Source organism: Anomaloglossus baeobatrachus, chromosome 12 (genome assembly GCF_048569485.1).
Source record: "Anomaloglossus baeobatrachus isolate aAnoBae1 chromosome 12, aAnoBae1.hap1, whole genome shotgun sequence".
Taxonomy (NCBI): Eukaryota; Metazoa; Chordata; class Amphibia; order Anura; family Aromobatidae; genus Anomaloglossus; species Anomaloglossus baeobatrachus.
In genome coordinates, this window is record NC_134364.1 from 129,821,156 (window position 1) to 129,843,397 (window position 22,242).

Genomic DNA, 22,242 nt, shown 5'->3' on the forward strand with positions numbered 1-22,242 from the left:
TTTTTTTCTTTTATTTTCAACAGTAAGACATAACAGGTTCATCCCACGCAGGGGAGGTGCATTACTTAAACGTTTCAACCTTGGTATCCCTCCCTGAACCCACCACCCAAAGATCCTGGTCCCAGAACCCTTCTAAGGAGGCAGGTCACCGGTTTCACTGGTGACCAGGTTTTTGGCCGCCTCTGCCGCAGACTTTTCCTGCACCCAGCCTCTCCTTGTGGCGGATCCCACAGCAATGTCCGCTAGATGGGTGTACCCTGGTGGGGCACAACTGGTGCAATTATTTACAATGCACAAGTTTGTGTTGGCTGCTGCCAGTCCGGCAGCCTGGGTCCATTTTTATATAAAAAAACTCGAAACTGGTAACTTTTTCAATTGTCCATTTTTAAAACATTCAAAAGGCAGGTTAAGTCAACATTTACATTTTTACATATCTACATTTACTGTTGTACATTTTTGCTTTATTTTCTGTACCTGAGCGGAGGTTGACCTAGGTTGGTACGTGTAGACCTAGGTTGGTGCGTGTAGACCTGGTGTGTCAGTTTGCCTCTGTAGTGCTCTGGTATGCAGTGTTTGTGTCACTCTAGTGTTACTAAGGGAACTGAGTGTTTGTCTGTTACTTCTCAATCTTCTGGGTTGAGTATCTTGAAGTGTACTTTCCGTAGGCTGTTCTGGAGGTTTTCTGGAGCTGGGGTTACTTCTTCTTGGATGATTTCTGGATGGATTACTTCCACTTGTTGTGGGAATGTCAACACTGGTACAAGGATTGCTCCATTATATTGAGGCAGTGTTCAGGAAAATCTCCAAGTATTGTGTGTATCACCTTTTGTTTTGGTTTTTGTACTTCAGGGATACTGGGAATCTCTTCTTGAGGTTTGAGTTGTTCTGGTCATTTCTTTAAATGGTCTCTGGATACTGTAGATGTAGTTTTCCCTTTATCCTTGGTAATAACACAGGTTTTCTTGTTGTCTCTGTTTGAAGGTAACACTGTGCAAGGTTCTGCTTCCCATTGATCGTCTAGTTTGTGAATTCATCTCTTTCTTTTCAATACTATTTCTCCTGGTACAAAGGGAGCATCTTTTGCTTTCTTGTTAAAGTCCTTTTCCTGTTTTTCTTGACTCTGGTTCAAGCTGTTCTCAACGCATTCTTGGATCTTCTTGTACTGTGCTTGGCGAGTAGTGTTCCAGGCATTTTCAGATGATTCAAGTTCTGGCATGATAATTTCCATCTCTAGATCAACTGGTAGTCTTCCAGGTCTTGCTCTCATGAGATAAGCTGGTGTACAGTTTGTTGAACTCACTGGGATGTTATTGTAAATATCCACTAGGTGTGGTAGCTTCTCAGGCCACAGGTTTCTTTCCTCTAGTGGGAGAGTTTTCAGCAATTCAATGACAATCTGGTTCATGCGTCCACACATGCCGTTGGTGCATGGTACGGAGTAGTGCGAATCTTCTTGCATCCGTACAGGTTGCAGAACTCCTGAAAGATCTCGGCCTCAAATGCAGGTCCTTGGTCTGTTAATATCTGTTCAGGGTATCCATGTGGTCTGCAGAAATGCGCTTGAAAGGCTTTTGCTGCTGTTTTTGCTGTTAAGTCTTTAACTGGGATGACCACTAAAAACCTGAAGTAATGATCTACTATTGTTAAGGCATAGGTGTAACCAAACACCGAAAACGATATCAAGGTAATTATATTAAACCAAAAACCGAAATACTCAAATTACCCACAAACAATTTTTATTACATATATGCCACAAACAAGGTACACATGTTAAAATATTAATGAGAAGAAAGGTGAGAATCAATACACTCTACTCCTCACCCTTCCTGTCATACAGGGGTCGGCGTCCTACAGTTTACTGACGCCCCCGTTCCTCGTCGGCTAGAGCCCTATGCAGGCCCTCCACTCACACTAAAAGAACACCGTGTGCCCTAATTTAGAAGTGGGTAAGGTGAAACACCCAAGAAAAGACCCATATAGACAGTATGTGACATTCTATTTCAGTCAAAAAATAATAATAATTCTCTGTCAATAGATGTCATCAATCTATGTATGGGGAAGGCTCTGACTCAGTCGACTATATGTCAAGAGGAAAAAACAAAGGATCATAAAAACTATTGTTGCATTTGTCCAGGATGCACCCTACGCGTTTCGCCCTTTAAGTCAAATAGGGCTCATCAGGGGTATGGCAGCATAGATCCTTGACATTTATAGCACAGCTACAACCAGTAGTAGTGGATCAATACCAAAGGATTTTCACAGTTAGTGAAGAAACCTCCTCCAGGAATAAGACCAGAATGGAATATCTGTTTCAATTAGGACCAAAGGGTGTATATATATCCCTCACTGTATCTGAGGGCAATCCAAAAGGTCCAAGCGCAGTCATATATGCAACTAGAGTCTGGTCCAAATCAGGGTCCACCCTGATTTGGACCAGACTCTAGTTGCATATATGACTGCGCTTGGACCTTTTGGATTGCCCTCAGATACAGTGAGGGATATATATACACCCTTTGGTCCTAATTGAAACAGATATTCCATTCTGGTCTTATTCCTGGAGGAGGTTTCTTCACTAACTGTGAAAATCCTTTGGTATTTATCCACTACTACTGGTTGTAGCTGTGCTATAAATGTCAAGGATCTATGCTGCCATACCCCTGATGAGCCCTATTTGACTTAAAGGGCGAAACGCGTAGGGTGCATCCTGGACAAATGCAACAATAGTTTTTATGATCCTTTGTTTTTTCCTCTTGACATATAGTCGACTGAGTCAGAGCCTTCCCCATACATAGATTGATGACATCTATTGACAGAGAATTATTATTATTTTTTGACTGAAATAGAATGTCACATACTGTCTATATGGGTCTTTTCTTGGGTGTTTCACCTTACCCACTTCTAAATTAGGGCACACGGTGTTCTTTTAGTGTGAGTGGAGGGCCTGCATAGGGCTCTAGCCGACGAGGAACGGGGGCGTCAGTAAACTGTAGGACGCCGACCCCTGTATGACAGGAAGGGCGAGGAGTAGAGTGTATTGATTCTCACCTTTCTTCTCATTAATATTTTAACATGTGTACCTTGTTTGTGGCATATATGTAATAAAAATTGTTTGTGGGTAATTTGAGTATTTCGGTTTAAGGCATAGGTGTAGCCAGTTCAACTGGATGTCAGCTTCAAGTGATCCAGGGTTTGGTAACAATGGGCTGCAGGGACGCTTTCTGGCTATTCCGATCCTTTCTTCTCAGTGCACAGGGACCACAGTTTCTGCACCAGTTTTCTATGGAGTGTCTCATTCCAATCCAATAGAATCTGCCTTATAGCAATGCTTCCAATTTTTTCCAGCCAAAGTGTCCTGTTCGATCATGGTAGGCTTCTAACACCATCTGGATGTGGCTTCTGGCTATCACCACTTGACACACTCTTTCATGAGTTTTTGGGTTGGTAACACTTCTGCATAGTTTACCTCTGTGGATGCGTAACCTGCTTCTTTCTTTACACAATTGTTGAGCTTCAGGTGGAGCATCAGGTCCTAGGTGCGCATCTGGTTGAGTGATCAGTTCCTTGACCAACTTTACAGCAGGGTCACCATCCTGAGTCTCTTTCCAACCATGATAAGGTAATGGGTTCAATGCAGCCTCTTGATGCTTGTTATAGACTTGTTGGTACTGGGAGGCACTAGGATGATGGAAAGCTGGTAACTCGATTTCTTCCAACTCATCCACATCTTCTCCCTTTTCTGGCAGGTGAGGCATCCTGGATAATGCATCTGCATTGGCATTCTTGCGACCAGCATGATATTTGATGGTGGGGCGTGGCCTGGACGGCAATGTGAAGAGACGTGTTTGTGGAGCTCTCCTGCAAACTCCCTTGATAAATCCCTGAATACTGCTGTTATCACTGCCTCAGCCGGCTGTCAGGAAGATAAGGTGGTGAGGACTTATCTGGGGTGAGTCTGGTGGATGCAGAGAGGTGCCATGGTCCGTCACAGGCAAAAAGATAATGGAGGCGGCAAAGTCCCCAGCTCTCAAGATGGTGTAATGCAGCCTGTCAGGAGAGGATGCAGATCGCTGCAAGGCTGGGGAAATTTGCCCGGACTTCAGAGAAATCACATCAGCATATAGATAACAGAGGTGAGGAAGGAGAAGATAATGCCAGCTCTGATGAGATGGGGGATGGTGAAAAGCAGCAAGATAAGACAGGAGAAGTGGAGAAAGCACATAGTGCACAGGAGGCTCCAGAAAACCCCACTTTAAAGGACGTTTTTGCAGTGGTGTCTTTTTGTAAAGAGGCTCTGACTACCCTGACGAAGCAAGTTAAGGGATTACAGGCAGAGGTTGCTGACATTAAGAAAGACCTCAAGAAAGCAGATCTGAGAACAACGGCTGTAGAGGAGAGAGTGGGGATAACAGAGGATCATATTACAAAACTACAAAAGTCTGAAAAAACATTTGCACAGCAGATAGCTGAAATCATGGCAAAAAATGATGATTTAGAGAACCGCTCTAGAAGAAATAACATCCGAATTGTCGGCATCCCTGAGAAAGCGGAAGGAAGAAACCCCACTGAATATGTAGAAGACTGGCTCAGGGGGAAAATGGGTGCTAATGTCTTATCCAAGCTCTATGCCGTGGAACGTGCACACAGAGTCCCGATGCAGCCACAACCAGCAGGCAGGGGCCCTCGCACTATGCTAGCCAAGCTCCTCAACTACAGAGACAGGGACACTATACTGAGAAAGGCAAGAGACATGGAGGATCTTATGATTGACGGCCAGAGAATTTCCATATACCCGGACTACTCCATTTCTGTTCAAAAGCTACGTATGACTTTTACAGGAGTAAAGAGGCGCCTGCGAGAGATGGGGGTGCAATACTCAATGATGTTCCCGGCAAAGCTAAGAGTGACGGCGTTGGAGCGGGTGCACTTTTTTACAACTCCAGAGGAAGCCATGCAGTGGTTGGACGCAAACGAAAAGCGGATCCGTTTGAAGGAATGAGCTGACTGTCTGAATCTGCAGTGTGTTGGAGAAGGCCGGCTGAGGCTCTACAACATCCTTAGGAGCTTACAGGGGACCCTTCTTGTTTTTTCTTTTTTTTTCTCCTTCCCTTTGGGATTGAGGTAGTATGCAGGGGGAATGCCAAGGGTTTGATGTGAGCTTCGCAGGACATGGGGACTGCCTAATTTGGCGCGGTGGTGGTATTTACAATTTGAGATTCCAGTTTAATTACTGTTCGCCATTTTACTGTTATATTGGTTGAGTGGAATATGATTATACATAGAAAGGGGGGGAGTGGAGAATTGTTGGAAAAGGGACGAGTTTTAAAATGTGTCTAAGAGGGGAAGGCGAGGGAGGTAGGGGGGAATTTAGTAGGGATTATGGACCAGGTTTGGAAAACCCGATGCTTCACGGGAGTACTCGAAAACAGGAGGTGGTGGGGAGTAGGAGGGGAGGGGAGCAGGGGGGGAGGGGGGAAAGGGGTAGGGTAGAGGCAGCATGGGGAGATACTACAAGGTTTGATGGTTTTACTGGGTGGGATAATGGGGGATAGAATTAAGGTGTTGAGTTGGAATATCAGAGGGTTATCAGATAGGTCTAGGAGAGCGGCAATAATTAAATATGTTCAAGACCAGAACCCGTCAGTAATATGTCTACTAGAAACGCATCTAACAAAGGAGACAACACATGTTTTAAATAGGAGATGGGTGCAGAAGGCCTATCACTCCACCTTTTCCAACTATGCAAGGGGTGTATCACTGCTGATCCATAACTCTGTGCAATATGAAGAGATAGAAGTGTATGTGGATAAAGAAGGACAGTGTGTGGCCGTCAAGTGTAAAATATTTGGCAGACTCATGTGTATAGCTGCAATATATATACCACCTCCATATAAGTGCACCAAACTAAGGGAGATAAGGGAGTTCTCTGAGAAGGGGGGAGTAATCCCTTTATTACTGGTGGGGGACTTCAATAATGTGATAGATCTGTGCTGGGATAGGAGTAGTAGACCTCCAGGTATCCAGGATAGATGTATGACTTCGTTTGGCACTCTTATTGGGGAACTTGGAATGGTGGATGCCTGGCGAGTGAGGAATGGGAGGGTATCCTGCTTCTCTTGTTATTCGGCTTCACATAACACTCTGTCCCGCATTGACATGGCTCTAGCTAGTGATCTGATGGATGCAATGATAAGCGACGTGCAATATCTGACAAGAGTGATTTCGGATCATAGCCCAATTCTAGTGTCCATACGACGGGGGACCCTGACAGGGGGAAGGAGGGGAGAGTGGAAGCTTCATCCAGCATGGATCCGTCATATTAATATGGGGAATATAGAACGGGATCTTGGGGATTTCTTTATCCACAACGAGGGTAGCACTGGTCCCATGATGGTATGGGATGCGATGAAGGCATACCTCAGGGGGCTCCTGTTCAGGGATATCTGTAAACGTAAAACACAGACGAGGCAGGATGAGAAAGATAGCCTGGAGGCCTTGGATAAGGCAGAGCTGGAAGCAATCCGGAGTACTACTACGGACGCGAAGCAAAATCTTAGGCAGGCGCATGAACAGGTTAATAAGATGCTTTTGGAGAAGGCGGTAAGGAAGCAGGCATTCCAAAAATTGCTTTTTTATGAGGAGGGGGAAAAAGTTGGTCATCTATTATCGGTCATAGCTGCAGCTCAAACGAGTAGTTCATTTGTGCATGGTATGGACACGGTGGAGGGGACACAGGTCACTGAGGTTGAGGAGATCCTTGGGGTCTTTAAAGATTTCTATCGCACGCTATATTCTTCTAGCGGAGAGATGAGGGTGGAAGAGGTGGACTCATTCCTTGAGCGAGGTGAGCTTCCGGTGTTGTCTGTGGCGGATAGAGATAAACTGGAGTCACCTATTACTATTGATGAACTGGAGGGCGCTCTGCATGGCATGAGCAATGACAAGGCACCGGGAGCAGACGGGCTACCAGTTGAAATTTATAAACAGTTAGAAGAAATCCTATTACCCAAACTATTGAAAGTCTTTGAGGTGGCGGAGGGGGAAGGTGTATTGCCTGAATCTATGAGAGAAGCAATAATAGTAGTAATTCCTAAGGAGGATAAAAATCCGAGGCTTCCAGACTCATATAGACCCATCTCGTTATTAACAGCGGACGTGAAGCTTCTGGCTAAGGTGTTGTCAAACCGGCTGACTGGAGTTATATCTAACCTAATCCATATGGACCAATCAGGGTTCATGGCCAATAGGTCGACAGCTGCTAATATCAGGAGATTGTACCTTAATCTACAGTTGCCGCCTGACAACCCTGGCCGGAGGGTGATCGCTTCGCTAGATGCCCAGAAAGCGTTCGATAGTGTTGAGTGGGGGTATCTGTGGAAAGTGTTGCAGCATATGGGTTTTGGCCCACGGTTTGTAAAGTGGGTGCAGCTGTTGTATAATAGGCCTACTGCTAAAGTTAGAGTTAACGGTATGACCTCCTCAGCGTTTGAGTTGCACCGGGGAACGAGACAGGGCTGCCCACTATCGCCGCTCCTATTTGCTATTGCAATAGAGCCTCTGGCGGCGGCCATTAGGAAAACAAAGGGGATCCATGGATTTAAGTATGGGCATTTAGAGGAGAAAATAGCTCTTTATGCTGACGATTGATTACTTTTCTTGGGGGATCCATCAGCCTCATTGGATCATGCCATGCAGATAATAGAGAAATTTGGAGAAGTTTCGGGACTGACCATTAATTGGTCTAAATCGAGCCTCTTTAAAGTGGATGGGGAAGTAGCCTGGACAAATGAGGATACTGGGGCTAACAAATTGAAGAATGTGGACGAATTTAAATATCTAGGTATCCAGATATCTCTGCCAGTAGAAAAATACATACAGGTGAACTTATGGCCGCTCCTTAAAAAATTGAGAGCCAAGGTGGATGCCTGGAACAAGCTACATTTGTCAGTTGTTGGAAGGGTTAATTTGCTAAAGATGGTAGTAATGCCTAAACTCCTATACATACTGCACAATGCCCCTGTTTGTATTTCAAGGAAAAGATTTAAAGGGATAAACTCGCTGTTTAGGGACCTGGTGTGGGGTAAAAAGCAGCCTAGGGTGCGATTAGAGACTTTACAAAGGCCGAAGGATGAGGGGGGTCTAGCAATCCCAAATCCGGAATTGTATTATATAGCGGTGCAATGTCAACACCTCAGGGGTTGGTCTGATCGAGAGAAAGATGGGGGCATTAAAGAAGTACTGGAATACATAGTGGGTAGAAGTCCATTGGTAAAGGGACTAGAGGATGGTGCGGTGGGGCTCCTGGGTAGAACATCTCCTACAATGGCACTTATAAATAAGACCTGGGATAGGCTGAAAAGGGTGAGAGGGGTGACCCGGTTAACTAAGTTTACACCTATCTGGGATAACAGTAATCTCCCGGAGATTCAGAAAATGGGGAATATTGAGGAGTGGAGATGCAGGGGTGTGATATACGTGCATCAGATATTGGACGGAGGAATTGTGAAATCGTTCACGCAGTTACAGAGTGAGTTTCAGTTACCGGCGTCCGGCTGGCTCCACTACAGTCAATTAAAACATGCGATTGCAGCCCAAGCGGCTAAACAAAGTGTGGCCATACAGACTGACCTGGTACTGGAGTATGTGTGTAAGGGCGGAGGAAGCACTAAAGGGATCATTTCTGGCACGTATAAAGATATACTACATACCTTTCTTTTACGTGAAATAAAGGTATTTCAGCTCACCTGCCGACTCCACTGCTGTGATCTCCTGGGTGCACGGATCCGCTGGAAGGTCCAGGCCAGCCAAGGTAATGGGAAAATAGAACGAAGGAAGGAGGGATCCAGCACAAATCCTCGTGGTTAAAAGTAAAAAAACATCCTTTATTTCAAAAATTTAAAAGATCATCAGTGGGCGCCCACTGTAAATATGTTCCCTACTTCGGGTCTCTGATGATCTTTTAAATTTTTGAAATAAAGGATGTTTTTTTACTTTTAACCACGAGGATTTGTGCTGGATCCCTCCTTCCTTCGTTCTATTTTCCCAATACCTTTCTTTTAGACTACCCAATTAAAACTAAATCTAAATGGGAGGAGGAAGTTGGGCCGATAACGGAGGAGGTGTGGGAGAGTATCCTGGAGTATGTCCCTAAACTTTCCATGAGCGAACCGGCCAGACTGTCTCACCTATACGTGATTCACCGGGTATATAGGTCTCCCTTACTGATGTTTAAAATGGGGTTGAAAAGGAATTCGGAGTGTCCAAGGTGTCAGGGACCTGACGCAGGTATTTTTCATATGATGTGGTCTTGTCCGAGACTGGTCTCCTTTTGGACTAAGGTTATCCACAAGATAGGAAGAACATATGGGTGTGTCCTCCCCAGGGAACCAGTGATATGCCTATTGGGATATGTTGAGGAGCTTGGGGTGGAAAATACTATGAAAATTGTCATTGCTAGGCTGCTGTATGCGGCAAGAAAGCTAATCGCCAGGTCCTGGATTAAAAAAGACCCCCCGACCAGGGGAGAGTACATTAAAAGGGTGAAATGTATTCTTCAGCTGGAACGGGGAGTGTATGAAAGAAGGGGGAATGTTAAAATGTTTGAGAAGCTATGGTCTCCTTGGCTGCAATGCGAATAAGACAAGTGATGGACCAATAAACTGGTCTGGGACCGGGATAGCCGTCTGAGACCTCTGATGTGTGTGTTTTGTTTTATTTGTGTTACTAGTTGTTCCTCCTGCACAACGGGATGGTTCTATACTACAGTTGAAGGGTATCCTAAGTGTGTACTAAATGGGATGTAGTATCGGGGAGAAGTGTTGCTGCCAGGGTGGGGGAGGGGGCGGGAGGGAGAGTTAAAGGGGTAATAGATGTGATAAATTTAATTTGGATGCCGATTTGTTATTCTGTTGTATGTATTCTGTTTTAATAAAAAAGTATCTGATTTAAAAAAAAAAATGATATTTGATGGTGAAATCATAATTTGCTAGTCGAGCCACCCACCGCTGTTCCAATGCACCCAATTTTGCTGTATTCAAGTGGGTCAGGGGGTTGTTATCCGTGAACACGGTAAACTTCGTGTCTGCCAGGTAATGTTTAAACCGATCTGTGACAACCCAGACCAACGCCAGGAACTCCAACTTGAAGGAAATGTAATTCTCAGGGTTCCTCTCTGTAGCGCGAATCTTCCTGCTTGCGTAGGCAATCACTCTCTCTTTACCGATCTGTACCTGGGACAACACAGCTCCAACTCGCACGTTGCTAGCATCTGTGTACAGCACAAAGGGTAGATTATAATCAGGGTATGCCAGAATCTTGTCACCTTTGAGGGCTAACTTCATCTGCATGAAGGAGTTTTCTTCTTCTTCACCCCATTCAAATGGAGGACCAGATGTTTTCCCCTTTTTGGTTTGACCTACCAGGAGTTCCTATAAGGGCGCTGCCATCTTCGTGTAGCCTTTGATGAATCTCCTGTACTATCCTACCAGGCCCAGGAACTGACGGACTTCCTTGACAGTAGTTGGTCGTGGCCAGCTCTTGATGGGTGTTACCTTTTCTGGGTCTGGTGCTACTCCTTCTGCACTGACAATGTGTCCAAGGTATTGGACCCTGGGTTTCAACAGGTGACACTTTGATGGTTTCAAATTCATTCCATACCTGGATAGTGCCTGAAATACCTCAGCCAGGTGTTCCAGATGATCCTCGTAGGTCTTTGAGTAGACGATCACGTTATCCAGGTAGAGAAGTACTGTCTCGAAGTTGCGGTGTCCCAGACAACATTCCATCAACCTTTGAAACATTCCAGGTGCGTTGCAGAGTCCAAAGGGCATGCTATTAAACTCACACAATCTCATCGGGGTGGCAAATGCAGTCTTCTCCAGGTCCTCTTCTGCGATGAAGACTTGCCAATAACCAGTGGTGAGATCTAAGGTGGAAAAGTAGTTAGCAGCCTTTAATGCAGCCAGGGATTCTTCTATATGGGGTAGTGGATAGGCCTCTTTGTGTGCTTTGTGTGTTATATGGTTGATCTGCCTATAGTCCACGCACATCCTCATAGTGCCATCCTTCTTTTTCACCAGAACCAATGGAGCTGCCCAGGGGCTACAACTGTCTCTGATAACCCCAGCCTCCTTCGTGTTCCTCAGCATTTCTTTGGCACACTTGTAATGTTTAGGTGGTATAGGTCTGTACCTTTCTTTAATGGGAGGGTGATTCCCCGTGGGTATGTGATGATGTACCCCTTTGATTCTCCCAAAGTCTAGTGGGTGTTTACTAAAGACTTGCTTCTATTCTTGCTGTAAACTCCGTGTTTCTGGTGTGTAGGCGTGGAATCAGTTCCTACATGTAACTCCTGACACCAATCCTCCAACTGTTTTTGGGGTTTGTCAACCTCCGCTGGCTATGATGGGACCAGGGATTCCACTGTCTGGATGGAGTTATCTGCTACTGTGAACAATTTGGCATTGGTGGCATACCTGGTCAATTTGGTTTCCTCCTCCTCACAATTTAACACTCGCACGGGTACTCTTCCCCGGCGGACATCAACCACTCCCCTGGCTGTCAGGACCATGGCCCAATTTTCTAAATAGATGGGCTCTTAAAGGGGCAGGACCTGGTAGTCCTGCCCCTTTAAGCCTATGGCCGCCCGACACCAGATCATCATTTCACTTCTGGGTGGTATGACAATGGGGCCAGGGTCTATTACCCATACATTAACAATTTTTCCGCCAGACAGGGTTACCTGTTGTCTTTGCAGGAGGGCTCGGATTTCTCTCTGCAGGACCCTCTGCTGCCCGGCACTTGCAGTTTCAGCAATCTGTTGGAGTAAAAACAACACTTCTCCTAAAGGCCACTTTACAGGCTACAATATATCTAATGATATGCCGTCGGGGTCATGTCGTTAGTGACGCACATCCGGCATCGTTTCACATATCGTAGCGTGTAACAGCTACGTGCGACTGTAAACGAGCAATAATACTCACCTTATCGTTGCTCGTTGGCACGTCGCTCATTTTCTAAAAATCAAACGTCCTTCTGTGCTCCGGTTGTTCATCATTCCCGTGGCAGCACACATTGCTCCGTGTGACACCCCGGCAACGATGCACCGCAGCTTACCTGTGTTCCGCCGGCAATGCTGAAGGAAGGAGGTGGGCGGGATGTTTACGTCCCTCCACTTCTATTGGCCGGCCGCTGTGTGACGTCGCTGTGACGCCGAACATCCCTCCCCCTTCAGGAAGAGGATGTTCGCCGCCCACAGCGAGGTCGTTCGTGAGGTAAGTACCTGTGACGGGGGTTACCGACTTTGTGCGACACGGGCAACAAATTGCCCGTGCCGCACAAACGATGGGGGCGGGTGCGATCGCTCATGCGATCGCACGAGAAATTGAAGCGTGTAAAGCAGCCTTAAACAGTTTTCAATCACATTGGTACCTAGAATCACCTGCGGATTCCTGTCATTCACATCAGTTTCCACCACAATTAAGCCTTGGCCTTTTAACTCTACCCTCCCCACTTTTATGGTGACTTCCTTAAACCCAACTTGAGTCACTGGTAGTCCATTTACAACATAAATAGTGAGTCCCGAGTCAGGGCGGGTAAGTTCAGCATCAAACCTTTTGTACAGTACATATGGTATGGTGGTTACCTGGGAACCGGTATCCAGCAATGCTGAAGTGGGGATCCCGTCCAGGGTGATGGACAGAACGGTTGTCCTTCTACATACCGGTCTCACCAGTCAGCTGGGCCTTGTCTCCTTAATCCTTGGGGTTGGCCCTTGGCCCCAGGGTTTGCCGGTTTAAAGGACACCTACGTGCAAAATGGCCGGCCTTGTTGCAACGACGGCAGATGGGTTGTCCAGATGAATCGTAGCGGTCGCTGCTCCTTCTTCTGGACGATGGGTTTCTCCTAAATCACATCCAGGGGACATCCTCAGGGCAATCAGCTAACTTGATCTTTTCCTATGGCTTGGATTCCGGCTGCATCTGCATCACTTTCAGGATCCTAGCAACGTCTTTGCTCAGCTGCTGTACCTGGGAACACAAGTCAATTGGAACACCTGGGAGGGCAGCCTGCTGATTAGCTGCTGCCACCGTTGAGGAAGGGATTTCCTTCCGCACAGGCGAGATACTGGTCTTTCAGGACTGGGAAACAGAGTCTGTGGTTGCAGGGGTTTGCAGGGCTTTTATACCTCGGTCTTTTAAAACATCAAAGTTCAAGTTTGGGTGTTCTAGGGCCCATAGGCACAGTTGTTTGAGGTCCTCTACGGATTGTAATCCCTGCAGGAATTGTTCAACCATCATTTTGTTTCTTGCCTTGTTATCAATGGGATCTATGTGTTTCAGAACCCGTAGTGCAGCTTGCAATCTTAGCGCATAGTATTTCATGTTATCCTGGGGCCGCTACTTGCAATTATAAAAGTCCATCCGCAGCTCTGCTTCTGTGTGGGTTTCAAAAGCAGTCTTTAATTTTTCAAAGATGGTGGGCACAGATTCCCGATCTATATCAGACCAGGTTTCCACCTCCAGTTCTGCAGCACCAGTCAACTGTCCCAGCACAACAGAGGCTCGCTGCTTACCGGTCACTGCATACATGTCCAACACGGTGCATATTTTCTTTTTAAACCCGGGTAAGGCGTCCGGTTTGTCATCATATTGGGGCAGCCACGCCGCTCCGGGGACATACGATAGGGTAATCAGCATGATCTGTGCCACCCCCGTGCCAGCAGCCGGGTTGCTCAGATCCGGATCCGCAGTGTGGCTCAAGGGATTTTCTGGACCCGGGGTCACGCAGACACTTCGAAGAAAAGGGGACGTATTTGTATGGGATTTACCGTAATTACTCTGTGACGCCACCCACGGTCAATGAATCACACATGTCCAATCGATAAACCAAGGTGTCGGTGGCCTGCCGCCGCGGCCAGGTGTATTCTGGTCCCTCACCCGGGGTGATGGTCTGTGTTACTTTCCTCTGCACTGTTTTGGTGTTTGTGGACTTCCCGGTATGGAACACGGGAGTCCGCTCCCGGTACTTTTGTTGGGAGCCGTGCCTGCTGACGCTGGCCTTTGGGATCTACCGGGCCCTGGCAGATGCCCTATCCCCCGTGGTGGGCTGTTGTCTGCTTTTGGGACTTTGGTTGGGACAGGACCTATAATCCTGCCCTCAATTGGTTAATTAGCAAGGCCATTGGTTCCGGTCCTGGCTTCAGGGTCCAAGTACCCCCTCTGTGCACGGTTTCCAAATCGGTTCTCCGGTGTCGGTACCGACGGGCTCCTACCCTGTCCCGTCCACCTCGGATCTCCGGCTGACGTCTTCCCATCTCCTGACAGACATGGACCACCGTCTGCCACCTAGCCAGTACGCCGAGGCTCCTACCCCGACGCCTTTCCTTTCTGACTTCCACTTCACTTTCTGAGCTCTCACTTTGAGCTCCCACTACAACTCCAACTTGCTCCACAACTTAACTCTACTCATCTCATCTCAGCTCTAAACTCTAAACTGAACTCTTTTCCAGCCCTAAGTTCTCCAGACCCCTAGGTAGGCGTTCTCCATTCGCCTGGTCCCACCCACTGGTGTGTCTTGCTTACCCTAAGGGGGGGGTGACTAGGGTTTTGTTGGCTTGGTGTAACCCTGTGAGGGAAGATGTTATGCAGGGGCCTATTCTGTGTGACCACGTGGCGGCGCCAGGGCGTCACAGATTGGTACACCGCTCCGGCTCTGGGTGCTGGCTCTTGATCTACCGAAGCAGGCCCCGCTGCGTTCCCGCTATCAGGTGCCTGCATTTTCCGTTCCCCCTTGGTGTTTCTCACCAGTCTCTCGCGGGACTCGAGCACATCTGGGAATTTCCGGGTCAGGTTACTGCCTTCTTCCACCCGCGCTTACAGGAGTCGTGGGCGGGGTTTCTTTTTACGCCTTTTGCTCTGTTGTGGTGCAGTTATTTTTCACAGCAAAATGGCGGAGGTTTTTCAAACAATAAAGTTCAGTCCATATAACACAGTTTTTTAAGGCACACATCACCCGGCTTGACCAGGTCCAGTTCAATCCTGTTCGTGAGTTGTAGCACCCAGGGATATGGGGTACTAGGTTCCGGGCAGTGTCTCTCTTGGGAATGTCACGGTGGTGGCCGTTACCCGGTTCTGTGGCCTGGGCCCTTTTTGTAATGAGGATATTTACAGGGGATTGTTGAATAAAGTTTATACGTGATGCCACTTTCGGTGTTGCGGCTAAGTGTAGGGAGCCGCCGCTGCAGAATGTCTCTACTGGGGCTGATGGTATTGGCAGCTAGAATGGTAGTCCCTCCGCAAGTAGAGTTTTGCACCAGCGGGTGTATGGTGCAGTGGGCGTCGGAAGAAGGTAGTCCACACAGGTATTCAGTGCAACTGGTTTACTCACTTTCTTGAGATGTTAACTGGTGGCCCGAGGCTGGCTGGTTTCGCCTCCAGGTTCCCTTTCGTTCCAGTGCCAGTTTGGTTCTCTGGTACCTTCTTCCCCTGCACCTGTCTCTGGTAAGTGGGACCCCGTGGTATAGAACACTGGGAGTCACCGTTCTGTGGTTTGTCCACTTCTGTCCGCCTGACGGTAGCATGAACCCTGTGGGATTGGAGTCTCTGGTCCTGTCCCCGGTTCTCCCTCTGCTACTAAGTCTTCGGATTCTTTAGGGTCAGCAAGGTCCTTGATGGTCCCCTTTGCTGTGCAGGTGTTAACAGGTCGGCTTGAAGCTCTTTCCTGCCCTAGGGTCCTGTACCCCGTCGGTGTGTAGTTCCGGGAGTACTCCACCGTACTCTACCGGCAACCACTTCTCCTGGGTACCAGGTCACCGTTAACCTGAGTCAGGGTGCCACTTCACTTCCACCTTTACACTCCTGCTGTCTGACACTTTCAACAGTCTCCGCAGTTCTCACTACTGACTTCCCGACTACTCTCCACAGTCTGCCCCTCCCACCTGGTCAACTAGTTGACTGGAGTGGCTCCACCTATAGGCGGCCATCCATTTGCCCCACCCTGGTTAAGTACCATTGTATGGGGGAATGTTGGGGAAAAACTGGGATTACCTGGGTTTCTGTTGGTACCGGCACTGAGGTTCTGGATCCCCAAGGGGGTAGGCCCTGCATCCTGGTGGGGATGCAGAACTTTATAGCACCCTGATGGTTTCAGGGGCGCTACAGGAAGGTGTCTTAAATACCTGATGCCTCTCAACCGAGCTGAGAGAGGCACTTCCGGGTCAGGGCGAACTGGCCCTTTAAAAAAAGGAGTGTGTCCGCATGCACCCTACGGGTATTCCCAGGAGGCCTGTGCGCACTCTCTGCGACACAGCGGCATGGTTAGGGGAAGGGGCAGCCATCGCTGGGCAACTGGGAAGGTGAGAGAGACGGTTTCGCCGCTGGGGGAGGAGGGAAGTACAGTGCAGGAATGATAGTGTGCGTCTTATATTCTTTAAGATCTAGAGATATGAGGCATAATTCTGTAAGATTTAGTGGTATAAGGCCTAATTTTGTAAGATGTAGTGGTATAAAGCCTAATTCTATAAGATCTAGTGGTATTACACCTAATTCTGTAAGATTTATTGGTATCAGGCCTAATTTTGTCAGATCTTGTGGTATAAGCCCTAATTTTCTAAAATCTAGAGGTCTTAAGCCTAATTCTGTAAGATTTAGCAGAATTTGGCCTAATTCTGTAGGATTTAATGGTATAACGCCTAATTCTGTAACATGTTTTAGTATAATGCCTGCTTTACACGCTTCAATAAATCTTTCAATCCGTCGTCGGGGTCAAGTTGTAAGTGACGCACATCCGGCATCGTTCGTGACGTATTTGCGTGTGACACCTACGTGCAATCAAGATTGAACGAAAATACGGTGATCGCATACACGTCGTTTATTCCTCATACATTGGACGTTTTGTTGCACGAACCTAGTCAATTGAAACGTGTGACATCCCTCATACGATTTTGGTGTCTGAGGCTATGTGCGCAGGTGTGCGCTCTGCACCGCAGCTTAAAAAAGGTCCGCTTCAGAGCGCAGCTGAAAAGCTGCATTCTGAAGCGCCTCACAATGTCTATCATTCACTAATCTCTGTCAGTCCGTCACTATCTCTGTCCCTCTCTCTCTGTCCATGTCAGTCTATCCCTCTTATCCCCTCTCTCATACTCACCGATCTCCGATCCCCGGCCCGGCTCTGCACAGCGTTCACACTGCTCCGGCGGCTTTTACTGTTTTGAAAAAGCCAGCCGCCCATTAAACAATCTCGTATTCCCTGCTTTCCCCGCCCACCGGCGCCTATGATTGGTTACAGTGAGACACGCCCCCACGCTGAGTGACAGGTGTCACACTGCACCCAATCACAGCAGCCGGTGGGCGTGTCTATACTGTGTAGTGAAATAAATAATTAAATAATTAAAAAAAACGGCGTGCGGTCCCCCCCAATTTTAAAACCAGCCAGATAAAGCCATACGGCTGAAGGCTGGTATTCTCAGGATGGGGAGCTCCACGTTATGGGGAGCCCCCCAGCCTAACAATATCAGCCAACAGCCGCCCAGAATTGCCGCATACATTATATGCGACAGTTCTGGGACTGTTCCCGGCTCTTCCCGATTTGCCCTGGTGCGTTGGCAAATCGGGGTAATAAGGAGTTATTGGCTGCCCATAGCTGCCAATAAGTCCTAGATTAATCATGTCAGGTGTCTATGAGACACCCTCCATGATTAATCTGTAAATTACAGTAAATAAACACACACACGCCCGAAAAAATCCTTTATTATAAATAAAAAACACAAACATATACCCTGGTTAACCACTTTAATCAGCCCCAAAAAGCCCTCTATGTCCGGCGTACTCCAGGATGATGCAGCGTCGCTTCCAGCGCTGCTGCATGGAGGTGACCGGAGCTGCAGCAGACACAGCCGCTCCGGTCACCTCCACACAGCAACTGAAGACAGCCGCGCGATCAGCTGAGCTGTCACTGAGGTTACCCGCTGTCACTGGATCCAGCGGTGGATGCAGCGGTGGCCGCGGGTAACCTCAGTGACAGCTCAGCTGATCGCGCTACTCACCGCTGCTCCTCTCACCTCCACGCAGCAACTGAGGTGAGTAGCGCGATCAGCTGATCTGTCACTGAGGTTACCCGCGGCCACCGCTGCATCCACCGCTGGATCCAGTGACAGCGGGTAACCTCAGTGACAGCTCAGCTGATCGCGCGGCTGTCTTCCGTTGCTGTGTGGAGGTGACCGGAGCGGCTGTGTCTGCTGCAGCTCCGGTCACCTCCATGCAGCAGCGCTGGAAGCGACGCTGCATCATCCTGGAGTACGCCGGACAAGGAGCGCTTTTTGGGGCTGATTAAAGTGGTTAACCAGGGTATATGTTTGTGTTTTTTATTTATAATAAAGGATTTTTTCGGGCGTGTGTTTATTTACTGTAACTTACAGATTAATCATGGAGGGTGTCTCATAGACGCCTGACATGATTAATCTAGGACTTATTGGCAGCTATGGGCTGCCAATAACTCCTTATTACCCCGATTTGCCAACGCACCAGGGCAAATCGGGAAGAGCCGGGTACAGTCTCAGAACTGTCGCATATAATGTATGCGGCAATTCTGGGCGGCTGTTGGCTGATATTGTTAGGCTGGGGGGCTCCCCATAACGTGGAGCTCCCCATCCTGAGAATACCAGCCTTCAGCCATATGGCTTTATCTGGCTGGTTTTAAAATTGGGGAGGACCGCACGCCGTTTGTTTTAATTATTTAATTATTTATTTCACTGCACAGCCTAGACACGCCCACCGGCTGCTGTGATTGGGTGCAGTGTGACACCTGTCACTCAGCGTGGGGTCGTGTCTCACTGTAACCAATCATAGGCGCCGGTGGGCGGGGAAAGCAGGGATTACGAGATTGTTTAATGAGCGGCCGGCTTTTTCAAAACAGTAAAAGCCGCCGGAGTAGTGTGAACGCCATGCAGCGCCGGGGATCGGGTATCGGTGAGTATATGAGAGAGGGCTGCTCAATTCACTTACTCAGGAGTTTAGCGGTCACCGGTGAGTCCTTCACAGGTGACCGCTAATCAGGACGTGACACAGACAGAGCCGCAGCATGACCATGAAGTCGGGGGAAGTTCACCCGAGTTCATTCTGACAGTGCGGCTCTGTCTGTGTCTGCTGTCATCTGCCATTCAGCTCTGCTACATGGCTGTCTGTGGCTGCTGTCAGCGGCCATGTAGCAGAGCTGAATGGCAGATGACATAGTAAAAACGCATCCCTACACATTACACACGCTTGGCAAGTCAATAAATAAGAAAAAAAAAAAAGGGTGCCCAATGCATACGTCACGGAACACATGATCTAAAGGATCGCACATAAAATTGATCAATTTAACATAGACTACTAACGCACGTGTGACAGCAAATGAACGACCTACGTGCAATCTCATTCAATCGCATATGCGACCTGGGCGTGTCACATCGCATACGAGATCGCACACCTAATTGTAAGGTGTAAAGCTGGCTTTAGGCGTAGTTCTCTAAGGTCTATAGTAATAGGCTCAATTATGTAAGGACTAGTGATATAAGATCTAATTATATAAGATGTAGTAGTGAAAGGCTTAGTTATGTAAGATTTAGTGTTTCAATATCTAATTTTGTAAGATCGAGTGGTATAAGGCCTAATTCTGTAAGATCAAGTGGTATAAGGCCTAGTTCTGTAAGATCAAGTGGTATAAGGCCTAATTCTGTAAGATCAAGTGGTATAAGGCCTAGTTCTGTAAGATCGAGTTGTATAAGGCCTAATTCTGTAAAATCTAGTATTCTAAGGCCTAATTCGATAAGATTTAGTGTTATAAGCCTTAATTCTGTAAGATCTAGTATTATAAGGCCTAATTCTGTAAAATCTAGTGGTATAAGTCTAGTGGAGTTCTGTAAGGTCTAGTGGTAATAGGCCTAATTCTGTAAGATCTAGTGATGTAAAGAATAATTCGGTAAGATCTAGTATTGTAAGGTGTATTTATGTAAGATCAAGAAGCATAATACCTATTTCTGTAAAATCTAGTGGTATAAGGCATAATTCTGTAAGATCTAGTGGCATAAGACCTAATTCTATAAGATCTAGTGGTACAAATTCCAATTCTGTAAAATCTAGTGGTGTAACGCCAATTCTATAAGAACCAATGGTGTAAGGCCTAATTCTGTAAGATGTGGAGGTATAAGGCTTAATTTTGTAAGACTTAATCGTATAAGGCTTAATTCTGTAAGACCTAGTGGTACAAAACCTAATCCTGTAAGACATAGTGGTATAACGCTTACTCATGTAAGCTGTTTTAGTATAACGCCTAATTCTGTAATATCTAGTGGTATAAGGCCTAATTCTGTAATATCTAGTGATATAAAGTCTAATCCTGTAAAATGTAGTATTATAAGGCTTAATTCTGTAAGATCTACTGGTATAAGACCTAGTTCTTTAAGACCTAGTGGTGAAAAGCCTAGATCTGTAAGATCTAGTGAAGTAAAAACTAATTCTGTAAGATCTAGTGATATAAAGTCTAATCCTTTAAAATCTAGTAGTTTAAGGCCTAGTTCTGTAATATCTAGTGGTATAATACCTACTTCTGTAAGATCTAGTATTATAAGGCCTAATTCTGTAAGATTTACTGGTATAAGGCCTAGCTCTTTAAGACCTAGTGGTGAAAGGCCTAAATCTTTAAGATCTAGTGGTGTAAGGATTAATTCTGTAAGATCTAGTGGTATAAGGCCTAATTCGGTAAGATCTAGTTTTATAAGGCCTAATTCGGGAAGATCTAGTTTTATAAGGCCTAATTCGGGAAGATCTAGTTTTATAAGGGCTAATTTTGCAAGATCGGGTATTATAAGGCTTAATTCTGTAATATCAAGTAGTATAAGACCTAATTCTGTAAGAGTTAGTGATATAAAGCCTAATTTTGTAAGATCCAGTCGTATAAGACCTAATTCTGTAAGATCTAGTGGTATAAGGCCTAGATCTTTAAGATCTAGTGGTGTAAGACCTAATTATGTAAGATCTAGTGGTATAAGGCTTAATTCTATGTAGTGGTATAAGGCTTAATTCTGTAAGATTTAGTAGTATAAGGCCTAATTCTGTAACATAACATCTAGTATTATAGGGCCTACTTCTGTAAGATTTAGTGGTATAAGGCCTAATTCTGTAAGATGTAGTGGTATAAGGCCTAATTTTGTAAGATATAGTGGTATAAGGCCTAATTTTGTAAGATGTAGTGGTATAAGGCCTAATTTTGTAAGATGTAGTGGTATAAGGCCTAATTTTGTAAGATCTAATGGTATAAGGCCTAGCTCTTTAAGATCTAGTGGTGTAAGGATTAATTCTGTAAGATCTAGTGGTATAAGGCCTAATTCGGTAAGATCTAGTTTTATAAGGCTTAATTCGGGAAGATCTAGTTTTATAAGGCCTAATTCGGGAAGATCTAGTTTTATAAGGGCTAAATTTGCAAGATTGGGTATTATAAGGCTTAATTCTGTAATATCAAGTAGTATAAGACCTAATTCTGTAAGAGTTAGTGATATAAAGCCTAATCCTGTAAGATCTAGTAGTATAAGGCCTAATTCTGTAAGATCTTGTGGAATAAAGAATACGTTCTGTAATATCTGGTGGTATAAGGCCTAAATATGTAAGATTTAGAATTATAAGGGTTAATTCTGTAAGAGCTAGATACGTATAGTACGTAATTCTGTAAGATCTAGTAGTGTAGAATATAATTCTGTAAGGTCTAGTGGTAATAGGCCTAATTCTGTAAAATCTAGTGGTATAACACCTAATTAAGACTTAAGATCAAGTATTATAAGACAAAATTTCTGTAAGATAGAGTAGTGTAAGACCTATTTTTGTTAAATCTAGTGATATCAGGCCTAATTTTGTAAGATCTAGTCGTATAAGGCCTAATTCTGTAAGATCTAGTGGTATACGGCCTAGATCTTTAAGATCTAGTGGTGTAAGACCTAATTATGTAAGATCTAGTGGTATAAGGCATAATTCTATGTAGTGGTATAAGGCCTAATTCTGTAAGATTTAGTAGTATAAGGCCTAATTCTCTAACATAACATCTAGTATTATAGGGTCTACTTCTGTAAGATTTAGTGGTATAAGGCCTAATTCTGTAAGATCTAGTAGTATAAGGCCTAATTTTGTAAGATGTAGTGGTATAAGGCCTAATTTTGTAAGATGTAGTGGTATAAGGCCTAATTCTGTAAGATTTAATGGTATAAGGCCTAGTTTTGTA